This window comes from Desmodus rotundus, chromosome 2 (assembly GCF_022682495.2).
Source record: "Desmodus rotundus isolate HL8 chromosome 2, HLdesRot8A.1, whole genome shotgun sequence".
Classification (NCBI taxonomy): domain Eukaryota; kingdom Metazoa; phylum Chordata; class Mammalia; order Chiroptera; family Phyllostomidae; genus Desmodus; species Desmodus rotundus.
In genome coordinates, this window is record NC_071388.1 from 123,663,298 (window position 1) to 123,687,002 (window position 23,705).

The 23,705-nt window shown below is 40.8% G+C and overlaps 1 non-coding gene across 1 annotated transcript; it reads left to right on the plus strand.

Annotated features, from left to right (window-relative positions):
- The first annotated feature begins 201 nt into the window (after positions 1-201).
- LOC112313207 (U6 spliceosomal RNA) lies at positions 202-309 on the plus strand. The gene has a single exon (XR_002975669.2). It is a non-coding gene; the product is annotated as a U6 spliceosomal RNA (small nuclear RNA).
- Positions 310-23,705: the final 23,396 nt, after the last annotated feature.

Here is a 23,705-nt window from a genome sequence, read left to right on the forward strand (position 1 = left end):
TTGAAGCAGACACCAGTACAGTTTGTGAGGTGAATGAATCAACAATAACTAGTGTGGTACTCTGTCAGCCCCAGGACATTTGCATATGTCTTTTTAGGAGCTAGGTCCCGGAAGTCATTGAAGTTGAATTTCTCACCAGTCTGGTAAGACATAGGCTCATAGTAATTAGCAAGATGAATGAAAAGAATGTAATAATAGTCTGTGCCCACTTTGGCAGCACATATGTTAAAAAAAAAAATTGGAACAGAGAAGATTAGAATGGCCCTGAGCAAGGATGATATGCAAAGTCATAAGGTATCCCATCAAAAAAAGGAAATATAGTATTCTTAGTCACCTCATTTTGCATGCTGATATTAATTCATAACATATAGCTAATGTGTTGTATCTAATTTCATCACTGTTAATGTTTGCTGATTAGGGCTAAGATAAAGTTCTTAGTTTACATATCACATTGGCACAGACATTTTAAATCCAGATAGATTCCCACAGAGTAGTTCACCTCTTTGTCTGCATTGTCATAATAAGATGCCTAGTCTGCCACTTTTTGTAGCATCTGAGTCTCTTTAATTTTGGCTTCCAGCTGCAATTACTGGAGATGTTACCAGCCTGAAGGGGTCCATTTGCCTGTGTGCATCAAAGCCTTATATGACACAAAGAGGAGTTTGGGGCCAAGAAAGTAAGGATTTATTAAGGAGATGGCACCATGCCTGGAGTCACAAGTAGCTCATTCTCAAAGACCTGGCTCCCTGATGGCCTCCAGGGGATGGGTTATATAGGGAAAAAATCATTAATCAAAATGGAACTACCTTTTGACCTGGCAATTCCACTGCTGGGATTATACCCTAAGAACACTGAAACAGCAATTCAAAAGAGCCTATGCACCCCAATGTTCATAGCAGCACAATTTATAATAGCCAAGTGCTGGAAGCAACCTAAGCACCCATCAGTGAATGAAAGGATCAAAAAACTATGATACATTTACATGATGGAATACTACACAGCAGAGAAAAAGAAGGAGCTCCTATCCTTTGCAAAAGCATGAATGGACCTGAAGAGCATTTTGCTAAGTGAAATAAGCCAGGCAGTGAAAGACAAATACCATGTGATCTCACCTATAAGTGGAACCTAATCAACAAAACAAACAAGCAAGAAAAATGTAACCAGAGACGGTGAAATTAAGAACAAACTGGCAGTAACCAGAGGGGAGGTGGGAGGGGATAATGAGGGGAGAAGGGAGAAGGGTTTTCAGGAACATGTATAAAGGACACATGCACAAAACCAAAACGGGGTAGGAGCGAGGGTGGGGAGTGGGAATGGCTAGGGTGGGTGGAGTGGAGGCGGGGAAATGGAGACAACTGTACTTGAACAACAATAAAAAAAAATCATTAATCATGGTGACTAAGGAGTTAGAGTCCTGGCCTCTACTGATTGGTTGGTGCTAGACTAGGGGATAATTGATCATCACATCTGATCAGCCATAGAGTTGTTCTGTCCAACTTCATCAGTATTTGTTTTGTGGGATTATTCAGCTTTCCTGGGTCTTGAACTAAAACACAACTGAGGCCAAAATATTGTCTTTAGTTTTATTGAAAACTGTTTCTATAGTCAGTAGACCTAGGACCTTCTTCCTAAGACTACTGTATGCCGACCAGAACTCATTGTCCTGAGGGCTTAATGATTAAGCAAGGATGAGGGAGGTGGGTGAGTCAGGGCACTGGGTGAGGCCAGTTTGAATCAAAGGAAAAAAGTCAAAAGGAAGGGCAAGTTAAAGAAGTAAGGTTTCTGTGCTCTTACATAGACATCTACCTAAAAATGACAACTTAAAACAAAATGCATAACTCTGGCTTACAGAAAGCCATCTTTGCCAAGATGTCTTGTTTGATGGCCAGACCCACTTTAGAGGAGCATTCTTGGGTCCAGGGATGGAGCATTGGTTGCTGTACTCTGCTGCAGTTATATCATCATCGTCTCTGGCTGGCCAGTGATAGCAGAGGCTCAGATCACACTGGTGAAGACAGCTGAGAGGTGGTGGCTGCTTTTATGGGTCATTGCATGTTCTAGGAAATATTTTCCATGTTTGTACTGGTGAAGGTTATTGAAGTTGAACTGTCTGGATTCACTAGTGTTGATGACTGACTTACATTTGGGAAGAGGAGCTTGATGGCTGTTAAGTCCCATAAGACCTTTCAGAGATGTTGATGGAAGAGTGACGGAAACAGGTGGCTGTATTGTCTTATATGACATAAGAACCTGTGTGTTCTTTGTTGTAGATTGTATTCCCAGAGAAAACAGTGGGAAACTGAGATTTCCATGTAGGAAGTTTATGGTGGGAGGGGCTGCTCTTAGTATAATATCAATGGGTGAGTGCGGGAAACAGGGATAAGCAGAGAGAAAAATAAAGTACTATCCAGTCACAACAAAGACCTCAACTGTTCCCCTAAGGAGCACTGGACCTATAGATTATCCTGATTGAGACAAGGGTACCTTCATTCCCATCATCGTCCCACCCCATTTTTAGTTGAGGGCTGCTTGCAGGGCTGTGACCTTGGATGAGGCAGCTCTCTGCTGATTCAACTAAGAGCCATCACTACTGCGAGTAGCTAGAGAAATGATTGCTATGTCCTTGAGAATATAGTGTTGGGGGGAAGGAGAGATGGATCTTGCAGCACATAACCACATCCACCACAGTCTTTTTCATGTTGGAAAAAACAAACAGGAGGTGTTTATTTTAAGTTTACAAAATTAGGCAACCAAAAGACAAAGGAGACCTCTAGACAGTTGATGAACTGACCACATGTATAACCTAATGTCATTCATGATTCAACAATGATTGTGTTGCCCGGTAAGCATGCCGCCACCTCAGAAGCAGACATATTGCTCCTACTCTTGTGACTCCAATATAATTGCAATTTAGGTTTTCTCTGCGTGTGTGTCTCACTCTACTAGGCCTCCCTTTCAATTGTTTACTCTTTTCACTTGTTCTAACTGCTCTTCTTTCTGTACTCACATATTCCTAAGAGAGAATCTATTTGGGTCTTTGAGTTGTGCTACAAAATAGATTGTCCCAGTTGGATTGATTTAGGGGCACAGCTGCCTCAACCTATAAACTGGTTGCTTTTGGCCAATGAAACAATGTTTAATATCAGTAAAGATACATGAAATACTAGTACCAAAGAGGTTTTTGTTGGTCTTTTCTTTTCTTAGTGGGGGAGCGGGGGCGCTAGACCTTTATATTTTTATGTTTCTTGTTTTGGACAATTTCAAACATCTGTGAAAGTAGAATACAATGAACTTCCAGGAACCTATTATCCGGATCCAGCAATGATAAATTTATGGCTTATCCTGTTTCATCTAATCATTATCTCTTCCTCACCCTGATTATTATGAAGTGAATACCAGACCATTCATCTGTAAATACTTGTGTACATACCTCTAAAATAGAAGGTATATCCTGTCAAAAACATAACCACTCTGGTAGATCATATATAATCAACCCCACATTTTTACCATGCCTTCCATTGAGAGCTAGAGCCTAACTCCCTTCACCTTGAATCTCAGCCAATAGAATGTGGCAGAAGTATCATTCTGGCATTTCCAAAGTTATGTCTTAAGAAGCCTTGAGCTGAATGCAAATGCCGGAATTGGGAAGATGGCGGCAACATAGGTGGGAGCGGAGTCCACTTCCCCTCAACGCCAGGGAAATACCTAGCTGATCTGAGGAGCAGAGCAAACAGCCAACAGTATTCCAGCATATACGAAGATCAGAGACCAAAGATAGAGGACACTGAAAGATCTGACGGTAAGAAGAGTGCTGAAGGACAATAAGGTCCACGGGACCCAGGACCGCGCGGTACAAGGGCGGCAGAAGCGCCAGCCCTGGCGCAGGGGCTGCGGCAGGAGTCCTGGGAGAGGGCCAGGCTGCGCTGTGAGCAGCCAGGTGCTTGATTAGACCAGGGGGGCTTGAAAAGGAGGAATTTCTCAAAAAGAAAAAGAAAATAGAGACACTCAGGGGCTAATTAGAGAACTCTCGGTAGTAGCCGAGGCCCCTGGCGCCCCTCCCCCTCCACCCCTGGACTGCTACGCTCACCTGAGGTCCGGTCGCGCGCGCGAGCAGATTAGCGAACGGGACCCACACTTGAAACCCAGGAGGGGCGCCCACACCTGAAACCTCCGAGATAATTTGGACCAGAGTCTAGCTGCTCCACCCACAGGCCCAAAACCTCGGAACCGAGTGCCGCGTGATTCAGTCCCAGGGCGGCCCCGCCCGAGAGACTCAAGCCCAGGGCGGCTGGATTGGGCCCCCAAGCACAGAGCCTGTGGCTCAGCGGGCTGCGCGCGCTCACCAAGCACAGGGCCGGCTGGGTGCCTGTTTTCTAAATACAAAGCTGCTGGCGAGTGTCCTAACCCCAAGGCGGCTGAATCCGCCACCTGCGCGCCAGCGTTCCAAGCCCTGGCGGCTCTATTGGTCCGCCGGCTGCGCGCTCAGGGCACAAAATAACGTCACAGACCCAAAGCGGCTGGATTCCCCTGCTGCGCGCACACGCGTCACAAGCCAAAGCAGCTGGATTGGCTGATCAACGGACTGATTGACTGCCAGGGACCACACTTACAAAACAGCGAAGAGTGTGACCCAGGAAGAGAGAAAAGTGAAACCAATCCTTCCAAACACCCCCTCCCGTTGCACAGACAGGACACCAGCAGAAATAACCTGACCGGTTTAAAGCCAACAGAAGGTTTTTTTTTGGGGTTTTTTTTGTTTTTTTTTTTATCCTTTTTCTTTTTTTTTCCTTTCCCCCTGAATTCCTTCTTCCTCTCTCTTTTTTCTTTTTTTTCATTCCTTCCTCCTCCCATCCTTTACCATTTTTATGTCTTCTTCCTGCCTTCTTTTATCTATTTCTATGTTTTAATTTTTGCTAAAATTCCTTCTTATCTTGCCTCTGATCTTTCTTTAATCCTTCTTCCCTCCTTCCTTCCTTTCCTCCTTTCCTATTTCCTTTTTCCCTCCTTCCCATCTTTCTTTTGGTTTGTTTTGTGTGTGTGTGTGTGTGTGTGTGTGTGTGTGTGTGTGTGTTTTCTTTTCTTTCGCCCCCCCCTTTCTCTTTTTCCCACAGGTGAGACAACAAAACCTGGAGTGCTGAAAAGACTAGAGTTAGACCGTGTTAAACACATAAACGTCAGCTCAAGACCAGTGAGCACAGGAGAGTAAGGAGACAGCACCACCGAATCCCATTGGCATTCTACCATAGAAGTTCATATCATAAATCCAGGGAGTCAGAACAAAGCAATTTAAGACACAGAGGCCAACAAGAAGAACCTCACAAACAATGGGAAGACAAAGAAACAATTCCCAAATGAAAGGAAAGGAGGAAGTCTCAGAAAGAATACTAACCGAAAAAGAGGCAAGTCAACTATCAGATACTGAGTTCAAAGCAATGGTCATCAGGAAACTCACTGAGCTCTCTGAGCTCAAAGAGAACTACCAGAAACTACAAGGAAACTACAATGAACTCACTGCAAACTATATCAACATGAAAAAGGAAATAGAAAATATCAACAAGAGCCAAGCGGAAATGAAGAATACAATTTCTGAATTGAAGAACACAGTAGAAGGAATGAAAAGCAGACTTGATGAAGCAGAGGATCGGATCAGCGAGCTGGAGGATAAAGTAGAAAAAAACACCCAGAAGGAGCAAGAAAAGGAAAAGAGGCTGAGAAAGAATGAAGAGGCAATAAGGGAAATGCAGGACAACATGAAACGTAACAATATCCGTATAATAGGAATACCAGAAGGAGAAGAAGAAGAGCAAGGGATAGAAAACCTGTTTGAAAAAGTAATGATGGAAAATTTCCCTAATCTGAGGAGAGAAAAAGTCACCCAAATCCAGGAAACACAGAGAGTCCCAAGCAAGAGGAACCCAAAGAGACCCACTGCAAGACACATCATAATTAAAATGGCAAATTTCCAAGACAAAGAGAGGATCTTAAAGGCAGCAAGGGAGAAAAAGGAAGTAACATACAAGGGAGCCCCGATAAGGTTAGCAACTGACTTCTCAATGGAAACGCTCCAAGCCAGAAGAGAATGGCAAAAAATATTCCAAGTAATGAGAACCAGAGGCCTCCAACCAAGACTACTTTACCCAGCAAGGCTCTCAATCAAGATAGAAGACCAAATAAAGAGCTTCCCAGACAAAAGAAGTCTAAAAGAATACAGCTCCACCAAACCAGCTCTGCAAGAGATGCTAAAGGGACTGCTTTAAGGAAAGGAAGGAAAAGAGAAAGACAGAGGAACACAGGTAGGAAATAATGGCAATGAATAACTACCTATCGATAATAACCTTAAATGTAAATGGATTAAATGCTCCAATCAAAAGACATAGAACAGCTGAATGGATAAGAAAACATGACCCACACATATGCTGCCTACAAGAAACCCATCTCAGGACAAAAGACTTACACAGACTGAAAGTGAAGGGCTGGAAACAAATTTTCCAAGCAAACGGACAGGAAAAAAAAGCAGGGGTAGCAATACTCATATCAGAGAAAATAGACTTCCAAAGAAGGGCCATAAAGAGAGACCCAGAAGGTCACTTCATAATACTCAAAGGAAGAATCCACCAAGAAGACATAAACATTGTAAATATATATGCACCCAACATAGGAGCACCCAAATACATAAAGAAAATCTTGGAGGATTTCAAGAAAGATATTGACAGCAACACAATTATAGTAGGGGATTTTAACACCCCACTATCAAAAATGGACAGGTCTTCCAAACAAAAGATCAACAAAGATATTGTGTCACTTAACAATACCCTAGAGGAAATGGACTTAACTGATATATACAGAGCTTTTCATCCCAAAGAAGCAAAATACACGTTCTTTTCAAGTGTCCATGGAACTTTTTCAAAGATAGACCACATGATAGGACACAAAGCAAGCCTCAACAAATTCAAGAAAATTGAAATCATATCAAGCATCTTCTCTGACCACAAGGGTCTGAAACTAGAAACCAACGCCAAGGGTAAAAACCCAAAACACTCAAAAGCATGGAGACTGAATAGCATGCTATTAAACAATGAATGGGTCAAGAACGAGATTAGGGAAGAAATCAAAAACTTCCTGGAAACAAATGAAAACGAACTCACAACAACCCAAAACCTATGGGACACAGCAAAGGCAGTCCTGAGAGGGAAGTTCATAGCAATACAGGCCTACCTTAAGAAGTTAGAAACAGTTCAAACAAACAACCTAACCCTACGCCTACAAGAACTGGAGGAACAACAACAAAGACAGCCCAGAGCAAGCAGAAGGAAGGAAATAACCAAGATCAGAGCAGAACTAGATGACATAGAGACTAAAAGCACAATTGTAAGGATCAATGAATCCAGGAGCTGGTTCTTTGAAAAGATAAACAAAATTGACAAGCCTTTAAGTAGGCTCATCAAAAAGAAAAGAGAGAGGATCCAAATAAACAGAATTAGAAATGAAAGTGGAGAGATTACAACTGATACCACAGAAATACAAAGGATTGTAAGAAATTACTATGAAGACCTGTATGCTAAGAAATTTGAAAACCTAGATGAAATGGACACATTTCTAGAAAAATATAATCTTCCAAAACTGAATGAAGAAGAAGCAGAAAACCTGAACAGACCAATATCAGCAAAGGAAATTGAAGCAGTCATCAAGAAACTCCCATCACACAAAAGCCCTGGACCAGATGGTTTCACAGGAGATTTCTACAAAGCATTTAAGGAAGAACTAACCCCTATCCTTCACAGACTATTCGAAAAAATCCAAACTGATGGAAGACTCCCAAACTCTTTTTATGAAGCCAACATCATCCTAATCCCAAAACCAGATAAAGACACAACGAAGAAAGAAAACTTCAGGCCAATATCGCTGATGAACATAGACGCTAAAATTCTCAACAAAATATTAGCAAACCGCATCCAGCAATATATTAAAAAGATCATACACCATGACCAAGTGGGATTCATCCCAGGGATGCAAGGATGGTACAATATTCGCAAATCAATAAACATAATACATCACATCAACAACAGCAAAGACAAAAATCACATGATCATATCAATAGATGCGGAAAAAGCATTTGATAAGATACAGCACCCATTTCTGATAAAAACACTCAGCAAAGTGGGAATAAAGGGAGCAGTCCTCAACATAATTAAGGCCATATATGAGAGACCTACAGCCAACATCACACTCAATGGACAAAAACTTAGAGCTTTCCCACTAAGATCAGGAACTAGACAAGGATGCCCTCTCTCACCACTCCTATTCAACATAGTATTGGAAGTCCTAGCCACAGCAATCAGACAAGAAAAAGCAATAAAAGGCATCCAAATTGGAAAGGAGGAAATGAAACTGTCACTGTTTGCAGACGACATGATAGTGTACATGGAAAACCCTATAGACTCCACTCAAAAACTACTCGACCTAATAAATGAATTTGGCAAAACAGCTGGATACAGAATCAATACCCAGAAATCAAAGGCATTCCTGTACACCAGCAACGAAACTGCAGAAACAGAAATCAGGAAAAAAATCCCATTCGATATAGCAACAAGAAAAATAAAGTACCTAGGAATAAACCTAACCAAGGAGGTAAAAGACCTGTACTCAGAAAACTACTCATGTCCATGGGTCATACTTATAAGTTCTTTGGCTTCTACATTTCCTACACTATTCTTACCCGCCCCCTGTCTATTTTCCACCTATCATTTATGCTATTTATTCTCTGTACCTTTCCCCCCTCCCTCCCCCTCCTAATCCCCTATTGATAACCCTCCATGTGATCTCCATTTCTGTGGTTCTGTTCCTGTTCTAGTTGTTTGTTTAGTTTCTTTTGTTTTGGTTTTAGGTGTGGTTGTTAATAACTATGAGTTTGCTGTCATTTTTAGTGTTCATAGTTTTGATCTTCTTTTTCTTAGATAAGTCCCTTTAACATTTCATATAATAATGGCTTGGTGATGATGAACTCCTTTAACTTGACCTTATCTGAGAAGCACTTTATCTGCCCTTTCATTCTAAATGATAGCTTTGCTGGATACAGTAATCTTGGATGTAGGCCCTTGCCTTTCATGACTTGACATACTTCTTGCCAGTCCCTTCTTGCCTGTAAGGTCTCTTTGGAGAAATCAGCTGTCAGTCTTATGGGAACCCCTTTGTAGGTAACTGTGTCCTTTTCTCTTGCTGCTTCTAAGATTCTCTCCTTCTGTTTCATCTTGGCTAATGTAATGATGATGTGCCTTGGTGTGTTCCTCCTTGAGTCCAGCTTCTTTGGGACTCTCTGAGCTTCCTGGACTTCCTGGAAGTCTATTTCCTTTGCCAGATGAGGGAAGTTCTCCTTCATTATTTGTTCAAATAAGTTTTCAAGTTTTTGTTCTTCCTCTTCTCCTTCTGGCACCCCTATAATTCGGATGTTGGAACGTTTCAAGATGTCCTGGAGGTTCCTAAGCCTCTCCTCATTTTTCCAAATTCTTGTTTCTGCATTCTTTTCTGGTTGGATGTTTCTTTCTTCCTTCGGGTCCACACCATTGATTTGAGTCCCAGTTTCCTTCACATCACTATTGGTTCCCTGTACATTTTCCTTTGTTTCTCTTAGCACAGGCTTCATTTTTTCATCTACTTTTCAAACAAATTCAACCAATTCTGTGAGCATCTTAATAACCAGTGTTTTGAACTGTGCATCCGATAGGGTGGCTATCTCTTCCTCGCTTAGTTGTATTTTTTCTGGAGCTTTGAAGTGTTCTGTCATTTGGGCCATTTTTTTTTTTGTCTTGGCTCGTCTTTTACTTAAAGGGGGGGTGCCATAGGTGTTCACCAGGGTGGGGTAATGCTGGTCTCTGTGCTGTGATGCTGTACGTGGGGGAGGGGCCAAGAGGGAGCAATGGCGCCCTCTCCCCTCTCCACCAAATTTCAGTCTTTCAGTCCACTACCCACAATCAAATTGGGCCCCTCTGGTGCTGGTTCCCAGGTGGGTGGGCTTGTGCACACTCTAGGCCCCTGTCAATCTCTCCAACAACCTCTCCTGTGAGGTTGGGAGTCTCTCCCGCTGCCGCCCCAACCCCCACGGGCTCTTTCAATCAGAGGTCTGAGGCTTTATTTCCCCACGCTGGAGCCCTGGGTGACGCAGGGTCTGGTTTATCTGTGCGCGAGTGTGGGGCCGCGGGGTGCTACATGCCACTCTGCCTGCCCTGTTCTCCGTGACTCTGAGTCCAGCCCTCTCGGTTTCTCTGTGCGCTAATGCGTGTGCCGCAGGGTGTGCTGGTGGTCAGACTGCCTGCCACGTTCGTCCCACACTCCGCCAATCTTGGTCCTGCCACAGCCACGGGAGTCCTCTCTGCCCGGTGCCTGTCTCTGCCCCTCCTACTGGTCTGGATGTATGTTTCTTTTTTATCTACTTGGTGTCGGACTTCCTTGCCGTTTGATTTTCTATCAGTTCTGGTTGTGCGAGGAGGCGCAATGTGTCTACCTACACCGCCATCTTGGTTCTCCTCTATGAATAGATCTTTCAGACAGAAAATCAGCAAGGACACAGTGGACATAAATGACACACTAGATCAAATGGATTTAATTGATATATTCAGAGCATTTCAGAATAATATACATAATTTTCAAGTGCACATGGAAAGTTTTCTAGGATAAACCACATTTTATGGCACAAAACAAGTCTCAATAAATTTAAGAAGATTGAAATTATATCAAGCATCTTCTCTGACCACCATGCTGTGAAATTAGAAGTCAATCACAAGAACAACACTGAAAAACACACAAAGACATGGAAGCTAAATAGCATGCTATTAAACAATGAGTGGGTCAACAATGAGATCAAGGAAGAAATCAAAAGATGCCTTGAAAAAAACAAAAATTAGGATGCAACAATCCAAAATCTGTAGGACACTGGAAAAGCAATCCTAAGAGGGAAATTCATAGCATTACAGGACTATCTCAAAAAACAAGAAAAAGCTCAAATAAAGAATCTAACTTTCGATTTAAAGGACCTTGAAAAAGAATAAACAAAACACAAAGTGACTAGAAGGAAGTAAATAGTAAAGATCAGAGCAGAAATAAAAGAAATAGAGTCTAAAATGATGATACAAATTGTCAATGACTCCAAGAGCTGGTTCTTTGAAAAGATAAACAAGATTGACAAACCTTTAACCAGACTCCTCAAGAAAAAATTGGAAAGGATCCAAATAAATAAAATCAGAACGGAAAAAGGGGAAATAACAACTGACACCAAAGAAATACATAGGATTGTAAGAAAATATTATGAACAACTATATGCCAACGAACTGGTCAACCTGGACAAAATGAGTAAATTTCTAAAAACATACAACCTTCCAAAACTAAATCAGGAAGAATCAGAAACTCTGAATAGACAGATTACACCTAGTGATACTGAAGCAGTAATCAAAAACTCCCAATAAACAAAAGCCCTGGACCGATGGCTTCACAGGTGAATTTTACAAAACATTCCACAAAGAATTAACACATTTCCTTCTCAAACTATTTCATAAAACTCAAGAGGAGGGAAGGTTCCCAAACTCATTTTATAATGATAGCATTATCCTCATTCCAAAACCAGATAAAGACACTACAAAAAAAGAAAATTATAGGCCAATATCCCTGATGAACTAAGACACTAAAATCCTCAATAAAATATTAGCAAACCTAGTACAGCAATGCATCAAAACAATCATACACCATGATCAAGTGGGATTTATTCTGGGAATGTAAGGTCCTTACAACACTGGCAAATTAATAAGTGTGAATTACCACATAAACAAAGTGAAGGATAAAAATGACATGAGCATATCAATAGATGCAAAAAAATCATTTGATAATATCCATTACCCATTTATGATAAAAACTCTCAGCAAAGTGGGAATAGAGAGAACATACCTTAACATAATAAACGCCACATATGACAAACTCACTGTCAGCATCATCCTCAATGGGCAAACACTACAATTGTTTCCCTTAAGATTGGGAACAAGACAGGGATGTCCTCTTTCACCTCTTATTCAACATAGTCCTGGAAGTCCTAGCTGCAGCAATCAGACAAGAAGAAATAAAAGGCATCCAAATTGCAAAGGAAGAAGTAAAACTATCATTAGTTGAAGATGACATAATGCTGTATAGAAAGAATGCCAATGACTCCACCTAGAGACCACTGAAACTGATAAATGGATTCAGCAAAGTAGCAGAATACAAAATTAATATCCAAAAATCAGTTTCATTTTAATCACCAGTAATAAACTACCAGAAAGGGAAACTGAGAAAACCACCTAATTTACAATTGAATAATAAAAAAAAAGAATACCTAAGAATATAATTAACCAAGGATGTAAAATACTAGTACTGGGAAAATTATGAGACACTGAAGAGAGAAGTTGATGAAAATACAAATAAGTGGAAGTATATACCATGTTTATGGATAAGAAGAATTAACATCATCGAAATGTGCATGCTACCCAAAGCCATCTATAGATTCAATACAATTCCCATCAAGATTCCACAGAATCTAAAGTTCTAGTTCTTTATTTCACAGAACTAAAGAAATATCTCAAAAGTTTACATGGAAACACAAAAAGCTCCACATGGCAACAGCAATCCTGAGCAAGAAGAACATACTTGGAGGAATCATGCTACCTCGTGTCAAACTATACTATAAGTCCATAGTAATCAAAACAACATGATACTGGCATAAAAACAGATACATAGATCAATGGAACAGAATAGAGAGCTCAGAAATAAACCTACACTTTTATGTTCAACTAATATTCAATAGAGGAAGCAAGCACATACAATGGGCTAAAGATAGTTTATTCAATAAATGGTATTGGGAAAATTGGACAGATACATGCAGAAAAATGAAACTAGACCACCTTTTATATCACACACAAGAATAAATTCAAAGTGGACTAAAGACTTAAATGTTAGACCTGAAACCTTAAAAATCGTAGAAAAAACATAGGCAGCAAAAATATTGCTCATAGCAATGTTTTATTGGATATATCTCCTCAGGCAAGGGAAACAAAATAAAATAAAAAAACAAATAGGACTACATCAAACCAAAATATTTTTGCACAGTGAAGGAAGCCTTCATCAAAATAGAAAGACAACCCATGGAATAGGAGAACATGTTTGCCGATACATTTGATATGGGCTTCATATCCAAAATTTATAAAGAACTTATAAAACTTAACACCAAAAAGAAAAAAATCCCAAAGCACCCAATTTAAAAATTCAGGGCAAAGGATGTTTCCAAACTTCTCCAAAGAGATCATAGGTGGTCAACGGACATATGAAAAGATATTCAACATCACTAATCATCAGAGAAATGCAAATTAAAACCAAAATGAGATATAATCTCACACTAGTCAGGATGGCAATCATCAATAAATCACAAACAAGTGCTGGTGAGATGTGGAGAAAGGGGAAACCTTCTGCACTGTTGGTGGGAATACAGATTGGTGTAGCCACTGTGGAAAGCAATATGGAGTAACTCAAAAAATTAAAAATGGATCTGGATTTTGACCCAGTGACCTCAGTTCTGGGAATATATCTGAAGGAACCCAAAGCACTAATTCAAAAGAACATAAGCACGCCTATGTTCATTGCAGTGTTATTTGCAACAGCCAAGATATGGAAACATCCCAAGAGTCCATCAGTAGATGAGTGGATAAAACAACTATGGGACATTCACACAATGGAATAGAACTCGGCAGTAAAAGAGAAGAAAAGTTTACCCTTTGTGACAACATGGATAGACCTGGAGAACATTATGCTAAGTGGAATAAGTCATCAGAGAAAGACAAATACCATATGATTTCACTCATATGTGGAATCTAATGAGCAAACTGAACTAACAAGGAAAATGGGGACAGACTCATAGATGGAGAACAGATGACAGCTAGTGAGGGAGGGAGGTGATGGTGTGGAGGGATTGAGCAAAATGGTAGAAGGACTCATGAACATGGACAACAGTGTTGTGGTGTTGCTGGGAAGAGGGGATATAATGAAACTAAATGGTAAAGGAAAAAATGCAATAAAAATTAAATCAAAAACATAATTAAAAATAAAAAAATTAAGAGTAAATTTGCAGATACCATAACTCTTTACCCTTTCCTGATGTATCTTCTATGAACAAGGACATTGTCTTACATTAACTACAGAATAATGATTAAATTTAATAAATTTAACTTTGATACCATATTGCCATCTAATGTACAGTCTACATACAAATCGCACCAGTTGTTCCAATAATAGTCTATATAGTGTTTTCCCTTCTGAAACATTGCATTGTGTTTAGTTGCCATTTATAACATATTCTATGCTCCCCTCTCTTCCTGTCTCTACAGTTGGAGCTGTTATATTAAGAAATGGGTCTTTTCTTAAGCCACTAAATACAAATTACTGAGCACCCGTTAAATGGTTAGCATTATACTAGGTCAGGGTGAGACAAAAAAGAAATAGGGATGAAATTTCCTTTTGAGTCATCTCTTGGGAAGACAGTATTACTGTTCTTGAAGTGATGAGACTGTAAGGCAGAGAGAGAGGGAGGCAGGAAAAGAGGAAGGAGGGAAAGAAAGATGAAAGAGATGGAAGGAAGGAAGGAAGGAGAGAGGGGAAAGGAGGAAGAAGAAAAGGAAGGAAAGAAACGAAGATATAAAGAGAGATAGAAAGAAAGAAAAGAAGGAAGAAAGGAAAGAAAAGAAGGAAAGGAAAGGAAGGAAAGAAGGAAGGAAGGAAAGAAAAGAAGGAAAGGAAAGGAAGGAAAGAAGGAAGGAAGGAAAGAAAAGAAGGAAAGGAAAGGAAGGAAAGAAGGAAGGAAGGAAGGAAGGGAGGAAGGAAGGGAGGGAGGAAGGGAGGGAGGGAGGGAGGGAGGAAGGAAGGGAGGGAGGAAGGAAAAGGAAAGAAAGAAAGAAAAGGAGAGAGTGAGGAAGTGGGGAAGCACTAGTGAGCACACTATAAGGTCAGGGTTAGCCTACAACTATCTGTGCTGGGCCTGCATTTCTCTACTGGCTATCAAAATAGAAGGGCAACCTAGTCACCGTAAATTTTTAAAATTCTCCATGTGATTTTACATTGGTTGCTAGGTTGATAATCATTGTACTAGAATCTGAAAACATCACAGTAAGCAAAACTTACTGGCCTGACCAATTTCTGTTTGCAGCTTTGAGATGTCTGAATTGACCTAAAACACTTCATTCTAAGTTAGGATTTCCAGAAGGTGGAATTCTCCAAGGAGGATTTAGTTTACTGTTCAGCAAATCTGGGAGTAATATATTTCTATTCATTAGACTGATGTATCTCAACCTCAGGACTATTCACATTTTGGGTTGGAGCTATTTTTGACACTATTGACATTTTTTTAGGGGGCCATCCTGTCTATTAAAAGTTTTTATCAGCATCCCTTGCTTCTACTCACTAGATATCAGTAGCAAGTTCCCCCTTGTTACAAACCTCAAAATGTCTGTTGATGTTGCCAAATGTCCTTTTGTGGGAGGGGTTAAACTCAGCTCATTGAAAATCACCATGTTAGACTGAGCTCCTCAGGAGTAGAGGTCATTTCTGATTTACTTGTTACTGTGCAGCAAAGCAGCATAGCTGGCACATAGCAGGTGTATAATAAAAAGCAAGCTAATGAGCCAAAGCCCCAGATTTCTGCAAATTGTTCTGTATCCTTATTAAGTTCGTGTTGAATATTTTACAGATATTCCCAGGAATTGAATAAGGAAGGGTTGCATTGGCTCCATATAATCTTTATGATGAAACAGCATTTCAATCAAAGTTCAAGGCCCTACCCATTATAAAATGCAGACAGATATACCTAGCATGTTATGCAATTAGTTTTTTAAAATCATTGTTTCATTTATTTAAGGAAAAGAATCATTGGCAGTTTAAGTCTGACAGAGCAGGTGGTAGGATGAAGGCAACTACAGGGAACTGTTCCATGTGGTGTGGGGAATGTAGCCCAGCCCCCACTTGGAAAGGCCAGTGGGGAACAAGGTCTGGAACACAGCACCCACACCCATGGACAGGTTCTCCCATGGGGAATCAGGCCTGCATTGTACCTAAGCTTCTATGAGACTTGCTTGTGCTAAAACTCCCTCACCCTGGATTTAGGCAGCAAATGTTTACTGCATAGCTCTAAAGTGAGTTCCTAAACTCTGTGCAAAACCTCCCAAGTATGCAGTGTAACCAGTTCAACCACTTTCCCCCTTGATCTGTAAAATCCTCCTCTTTGAAATAATTAGCAACATTCTTTCCTTTGTTATCTATAAAAGGTAATCACCTACAGGGAACCTGTGCACAGTAAATGAGGATCATCCTCAATGTAATGTACCCAGAAAAGCAATAAAAGCCTGTCCAGGCAGGGGTCAGGGCTCTCTTGCTCTCTCACCCTCTCTCTCACTTAGAGAGTGGCCATTCCATCCCTTTTTCTCCACAGGACTTCTGTAGTCCTTGTGAATTTGTCTGTCACAGCCACAACACATGGACCCTACTGGTGGGGGTTCTCATCAGGCAATGGAAATGCTTCACTGAAAATAGAAAAAGCTTTCCTAGAATACGTGGAGGCACTGGTTTTAATGTCCCTGGAGGAGTGGTCAACTTGGTCTGTAAGGAAAACTGAAGGGTCAATCATGCTAAACTGTGAGAGACTCAGTTTTCACTACAACAAATGCATATTGTGAAAAACAGCTCCTTCAAGGAAGCAATGAGGCAAACTCCTGGAAGGAGTGGAAGCTGAAGTTAAGGTCATTCTAAGATGAGGACTTTCTGAGAACTTTGGCTGCTTGGTCTCCTCACCACCCACAAATTTCTGATTTTGAAAGGCCCTAATTTGTATCTTAACTCAACTGCGGTTCAAATCTATTGAAAGCACAACATAGAGGACTTTGGAAGGTGAAGCAGCATTTTAGGTATTTTCCATTTCTGCAAGGAACAGCATTTAAAATCTACCCTAACAATATCCACATACCCAATAGCTCACTACTTAAAAAAATTTATATCTTTTACGAGTCAAATTAAGAATATTTTTCAACAAGATTATATTCCTCTACTTCCTGCAAGACATTTTTTGGTTGCTAAACCCTATTAGTAGTTGGTTCTTAACTCACCCATTTCCCAGCATCGAGTAGCACTCCGGTCCACTTTGCCCCATATTAACCTTATCTTATGGCTCACCTGTCCCCAACCTAGAATAGCTGATGGCCGCTTATTTTATCTTTGATATTCTCCAGTGGGTTTTATAGATAACATGCAAAATTCTGAAATAATACAGTACAGAATACATCATAAATTATAGATAGTACAAAACAGAATACTATTCTATACTTCTTGTTTGGTTCCTACATTACTACATGCTCAGCCAATTTTATTTATTCAACAAATATGGGCATGTTCTGAGTACTCTTTTAGGCATGAAAGTATTCATTTTGTCTCTGCTTTAGGGATGATATTTAATACTCTTCATGTCAATACCTCATCCAATTTATCAGCAAATTCTATTTTCAAAATCTGTCAAATCCGTCCTTTACTTTTTCATGACTACTTATCAAAACCAAAATACTGTCATCCCTCTTAAGGCTCCCAGAATAACCTTCTGATTTCTCCTTTTCCTCATTATCCAGCATTCTGTTCATTCTTCATATGGCAGCCTGAATAATATTTGAAAGAATATTACCCAGAATATTGCCACCTCCTTGTTTAAAATTGATAAGTGACTTCCATTGAATTAAGAAGAAAATTGGAACTTTTTTACCAAGATGCTCAGGGCTTTGCATGTTGGCTGCTACCTACCTCTCCACTTCTATTCAATACTTCTTGCCTACCAAGGCTTTAGCCACACCTGGTCTTTTTTTTTTATTTATTTACCTGTTATTTGATCCATTGGGTTGCTCTCCCCACATTTGTTCACATTACTGGCTCCTCAGTCTTCAGAACAAAGTCACCTCCTTAGAGAGGCCTTCTCTAACAGATCCACTGAAAACTGATATCTCCTAGTTACTATAACATCTCCATGATTATTTCTTTCAGAGCATTTATCACAATCTGTATTTACTTATATATATATCTGTTTGCTTATTTATTGCCTACCTCCTCCCTCTAGAAAATAAGCCCCCAAATATAAGGCCCTTATTTGTTTTGTTTATTGCTATATTTCTACTACCTTGAAGTTAAGGTCATTCTAAGATGGACCAGTGTCTTCAATGAAAGACGGAATGTAGTAGGCACTCAATAAATATTTGCAGAGTCAATGAACATATCTCCACATTGTGTGGCTCTGGTCATACAAGAGAGAACTGATAAATACTTTTTGATCAATTGTGACAGAAAGGCCTATGCTAGGACTCAATACCTTTGCAGACCTATAATATCAAAATGTGTTTTGCGTTATAGTTCTATAACATTTTACTCTTCAGAATTACTAGGAATTACAGTGTTATATACTTTAAGTGTAAACTATTTAGAATAGTGAATAATATGTATACACACATTTGTACAAACCTGTATTGCAATGTTTTCTAAAGGATATCCTCTGTGTAGAAATAGCACTCTTAAATATTAAAAAAATATTCTTTCATGAATAAACTTCACTTGTTAACATGTCTTTTTGTGAGTTCCAGGAGCAAAACAAGGCCCTTGAAGTCTTTCCTGAAAAAAAGATCCCAGACTCATCTTGATATTTCTTAGAAATGTAACACCAGCCACAGAAGCAAGCCCCCTTCAATGGAGCCACTTCCTAGGAAGTACTCTCTCACTTGGTTAGAAGTAATGCAGAGAGGTGAGATGGTTGTCCCCTATATCCACCAAGTACTCTTGGGAATAAACAAGGCAAATTAAAATGGGGAGAGGTCTGGCCAAGATGAAGGCAAAGGTACATACACTGTGCCTCCTCGCACAACCAAAAGAAAGACAACAACAAATTGAAAAACAAAAAACAATCAGAACTGCCAGAAAATCGACCTGTATGGAAGTCCGACAACCAAGGAGTAAAAGAAGAAACATTAATCCAGACTGGTAGGAGGGGCAGAGATGGGAAGCTGGGGTGGAGAGGACTCGTGGCAAGGCAGTGGCTGGAGGACCAGAACCAGTGAGGTGGTGGCTGGCGCACCAGGAGGTCCCACATTTGCATCCAGATAAATTGAGAAAAACAACTGGGAAGCGAGACAGACCACACAACCCAGGGTTCCAGCATGGGGAAATAAAGCCTCAAAACCCCTGACTGAAAAAACCTGTGGGGGTTATGGTGGCAGAAGAAACTCCCAGCCTCACAGGACAGTTCATTGGAGACCACCCACAGGGTCCCAGACCACACACAAACCCACCCACCTGGGAATCAGTACAAGAAGGGCCCAATTTGCTTGTGGGTAGTGGGGGAAGTGACTGAAAGCTGGCTGAGAGCTGAGCAAGCAGCATTGTTCCCTCTCAGACCCCTCCCCCACAGACAGTGCCACAATGCAGTGAAGTGAGTTGCCCCACCCTGGAGAACACCTAAGGCTCTGCCCCTTACAACATAACAAGTGTGCCCAGACAAAAAAATATGGCCCAAATGAAAGAAGAGATCAAAGTTCCAAAAATAGAACTAAGTGATGAACAGATAGCCAACCTATCAGATGCACAGTTCCAAACACTGGTAATCAGGATGCTCACAGAAACGGTTGAGTATGGTCACAAAATTGAGGAAAAAGTGAAGGCTATGCAAAGTGAAATAAAAGAAAAGGTACAGGGAACCAACAGTGACGGGAAGGAAACCGGGACTCAAATCAATGGTTTGGACCAGAAGGAAGAAATAAACATTCAATCAGAACAGAATGAAGAAACAAGAATTCAAAAAAATGAGGAGAGACTTACAAACCTGGGACAACTTTAAATGTTCCAACACCCAAATCATAGGGGGGCCAGAAGGAGAAGAGGAAGAACAAAAAATTGAAAACTTATTTGAACAAATAATGAAGGAGAACTTCCCTCATCTGGCAAAGGAAATAGACTTCCAGGAAGTCCAGGAAGCTCAGAGAGTCCCAAAGAAGCTGGACCCAAGGAGGAACACACCAAGGCACATCATAATAACATTACCCAAGATTAAAGATGGGGAGAAAATCTTAGAAGCAGCAAGAGAAAAGGACACAGTTACCTACAAAGGAGTTCCCATAAGATTGTCAGCTGATTTCTCAAAAGAGACCTTACAGGCAAGAAGGGACTGGCAAGAAGTATTCCAAGTCATGAAAGGCAAGGGCCTACATCCAAGATTACTGTATCCAGCAAAGCTATCATTTAGAATGGAAGGGCAGATAAAGTGTTTCCCAGATAAGGTCAAGTTAAAGGACTCATCATCACCAAGCCCTTATTATATGAAATGTTAAAGGGACTTACCTAAGAAAAAGATGATCAAAATTATGAATAGTAAAATAACAACAAACTGACAGCTATCAACAACTGAACCTAAACAAAAACAAAAATGAACTAAGCAAGCAACTAGAACAGGAATAGAATCACAGAAATGGAGATCACATGGAGGGTTATCAGTGGGAAGGGGGAGAGAGGAGAATGGCGGAAAAGGTACAGGGAATAAGAAGCACAAATGGTAGGTACAAAATAGACAGGGGGAGTTTAAGAAAGTATAGGAAATGTTCTTAATTTCATGTCTCTGGTTATATTTTGCTTGTTTGTTTGTTTTGTTGATTAGGTTCCACTTACAGGTGAGATCATATGGTATTTGTCTTTCACTGCCTGGCTTATTTCACTTAGGAAAATGTAGAAGCCAAAGAACTTATATGTATGACCCATGGACATGAACTGATGTGGGGAATGCTGGTGGGAGAGGTGTTCTGATTGAATGTTTATTTCTTCCTTCTGGTCCAAACCATTGATTTGAGTCCCGGTTTCCTTCCCGTCACTGTTGGTTCCCTGTACCTTTTCTTTTATTTCACTTTGCATAGCCTTCACTTTTTCCTCAATTTTGTGACCATACTCAACCGTTTCTGTGAGCATCCTGATTACCAGTGTTTGGAACTGTGCATCTGATAGGTTGGCTATCTGTTCATCACTTAGTTCTATTTTTGGAACTTTGATCTCTTCTTTCATTTGGGCCATATTTTTTTGTCTGGGCACACTTGTTATGTTGTAAGGGGCAGAGCCTTAGGTGTTCTCCAGGGTGGGGCAACTCACTTCACTGCATTGTGGCACTGTCTGTGGGGGAGGGGTCTGAGAGGGAACAATGCTGCTTGCTCAGCTCTCAGCCAGCTTTCAGTCACTTCCCCCACTACCCACAAGCAAATTGGGCCCTTCTTGTACTGATTCCCAGGTGGGTGGGTTTGTGTGTGGTCTGGGACCCTGTGGGTGGTCTCCAATGAACTGTCCTGTGAGGCTGGGAGTTTCTTCTGCCACCATAACCCCCACAGGTTTTTTCAGTCAGGGGTTTTGAGGCTTTATTTCCCCATGCTGGAACCCTGGGTTGTGTGGTCTGTCTCGCTTCCCAGTTGTTTTTCTCAATTTATCTGGATGCAAATGTGGGACCTCCTGGTGCGCCAGCCACCACCTCACTGGTTCTGGTCCTCCAGCCACTGCCTTGCCACGAGTCCTCTCCACCCCAGCTTCCCATCTCTGCCCCTCCTACCAGTCTGGATTAATGTTTCTTCTTTTACTCCTTGGTTGTCGGACTTCCATACAGGTCGATTTTCTGGCAGTTCTGATTGTTTTTTGTTTTTCAATTTGTTGTTGTCTTTCTTTTGGTTGTGCGAGGAGGCGCAGTGTATGTACCTATGCCTTCATCTTGGCCCGAAGTCCCCATAGGCTGAGGCATTTTGTTATAGCAGCCTTAATGGACTATGGTCATTTTCCTGTTTGGCCATTGTGAATAGTGCTGCTATGAACATGTGTGTACAAGAACATAAGCCTTCTTTTGCTGGGTGAAGCCCCTATATTCTGGGGCCCCACAAAAGACTTCCACCTCGCAGCACTTTTGTTGCACTGCTGGGCACCTCCACTGATGCCCTTGATGGCATCAAAGTTGTTAGGTTTTTATTTCGTGTTTTGTGTTGGGTTCTTTTAGAATATTTTTTGTTTTCAATTTCTTACAGAATTTTGAAAGGAAGCAGTTTTTTGTTACCTTCTCACTCTAGTCTTTAAAGAAGCTGAGATGACTGGAAACAGACCAATACAATGTTTTACTTAGATATGTTCCTCTTTTCTGAGGGCCAAAATTTTGTTACTTGGTCACATTCTTGCTATGTATTGTTTGTTCTGTGTTGGGGGGCCTGAGTTCAAAGCAGGAGACAATAAGAAGAGTCACATCCAACACCTTGTTACACATACCAAGCCTCAGTCTGGTTTTTTTTTTTTTTTTCTCTGGGACTTGAGGCAATCTGAGCTATACATGGGCCACATGGGCTGAGGTAGCATTCCAGGGACTATGAGGCTCAGGCTGGGTTATTTGCTTAGTGACTGGAAGCAGGTGTGAGCTTAGGTGTTGGCTGCAAATAAGAGAGGAAAGAACCCAGATTGTACTGGATAAGAGCTGCCAGGTATCAGGTGTCATGAGTAGAGCACTCAGGTGGCATGAGTAAAGCCAAAGATGGGAAACAAGAGAGCAAGTTAGCAGCTGAGGAGGTCTAGATCCTGTTGGGAAGTGGCTATGGTTGTCAATGAGCTCATTACTATGCTCTAGCCTGTTGAAATGGTCACTCGGCTAAGAGGGAGCTGGTCAGCTTGTTGAAGGCACAGGACAGGCATGGACAGTGCCATTTGAAATTCTGCAGGATAAATTGGATGGGACTTTAATTTTCTTATCTAGTTTCTTGTCAATTATGCCTTCAACAATAAGATATAAATAGAAGTGATACTCAAGTGAGACCATGTCAAAATGAGCATCAGTTTGGGTCCAGCATGATACAGCATGCTAAGAGGATACTAGAGAAGTACGTTTAGATTCAGTATCTTCTAGCTTAGCAAATATCTACCCTAATTATATCATCAATTCTGTCTATACCATGATTTCTTGAAGGCAGGCCCCATATCTTATGCAGTGCCCTCAGAATACCATTACGCTGGTAGACATCCATTGGACACTCAATAATTTCTCATTTACTAACAATATGTTTCTCATTTAAAAGTTCTTAGGCTCTTCTCACAAACAAATTAAAAGTCCAAACTCCCTGACCTATTTTTTAGAGCATGCTGCAACCTCCCCAGAATTCACCTATTCTGTCTTATTTCCCATTGCTTCGCTACATACATTCTGTGCTCTGCCAAATCAGTTTTATAACTTGCCATCTGACACACCCTTTTCTCTTGCTCATGTAGAGGACCAGAATATGCTACCCCAAAACACCCACTTTGGCAAACCCCCCTCATTTGCCTCCGTTTTGAGCTGGAAGCAATTGAGAATCAATAGATGCAGAAAGAAGGCTTCCTGGAGCTTCCCTAAGCTGACTAGAAGCAGCAACTTCTGAAAAATGAAGGCTGTCATAAATCCCCTCTCTAAGGGAAGCTTTATGACCACGCAGAAGATGGAAAGCCAAGAAGAACCTGCACAAACAATCCTTATTGCATTACTCTCATTCATGTATTACTTGTCCATGGTTTGCAGCTCTTCAAAATCTAAAATTCTTTTCTTTATCACCTCTCTACCAATTATTGTTGTCTTGTGAATACGCTACATGTGCCCA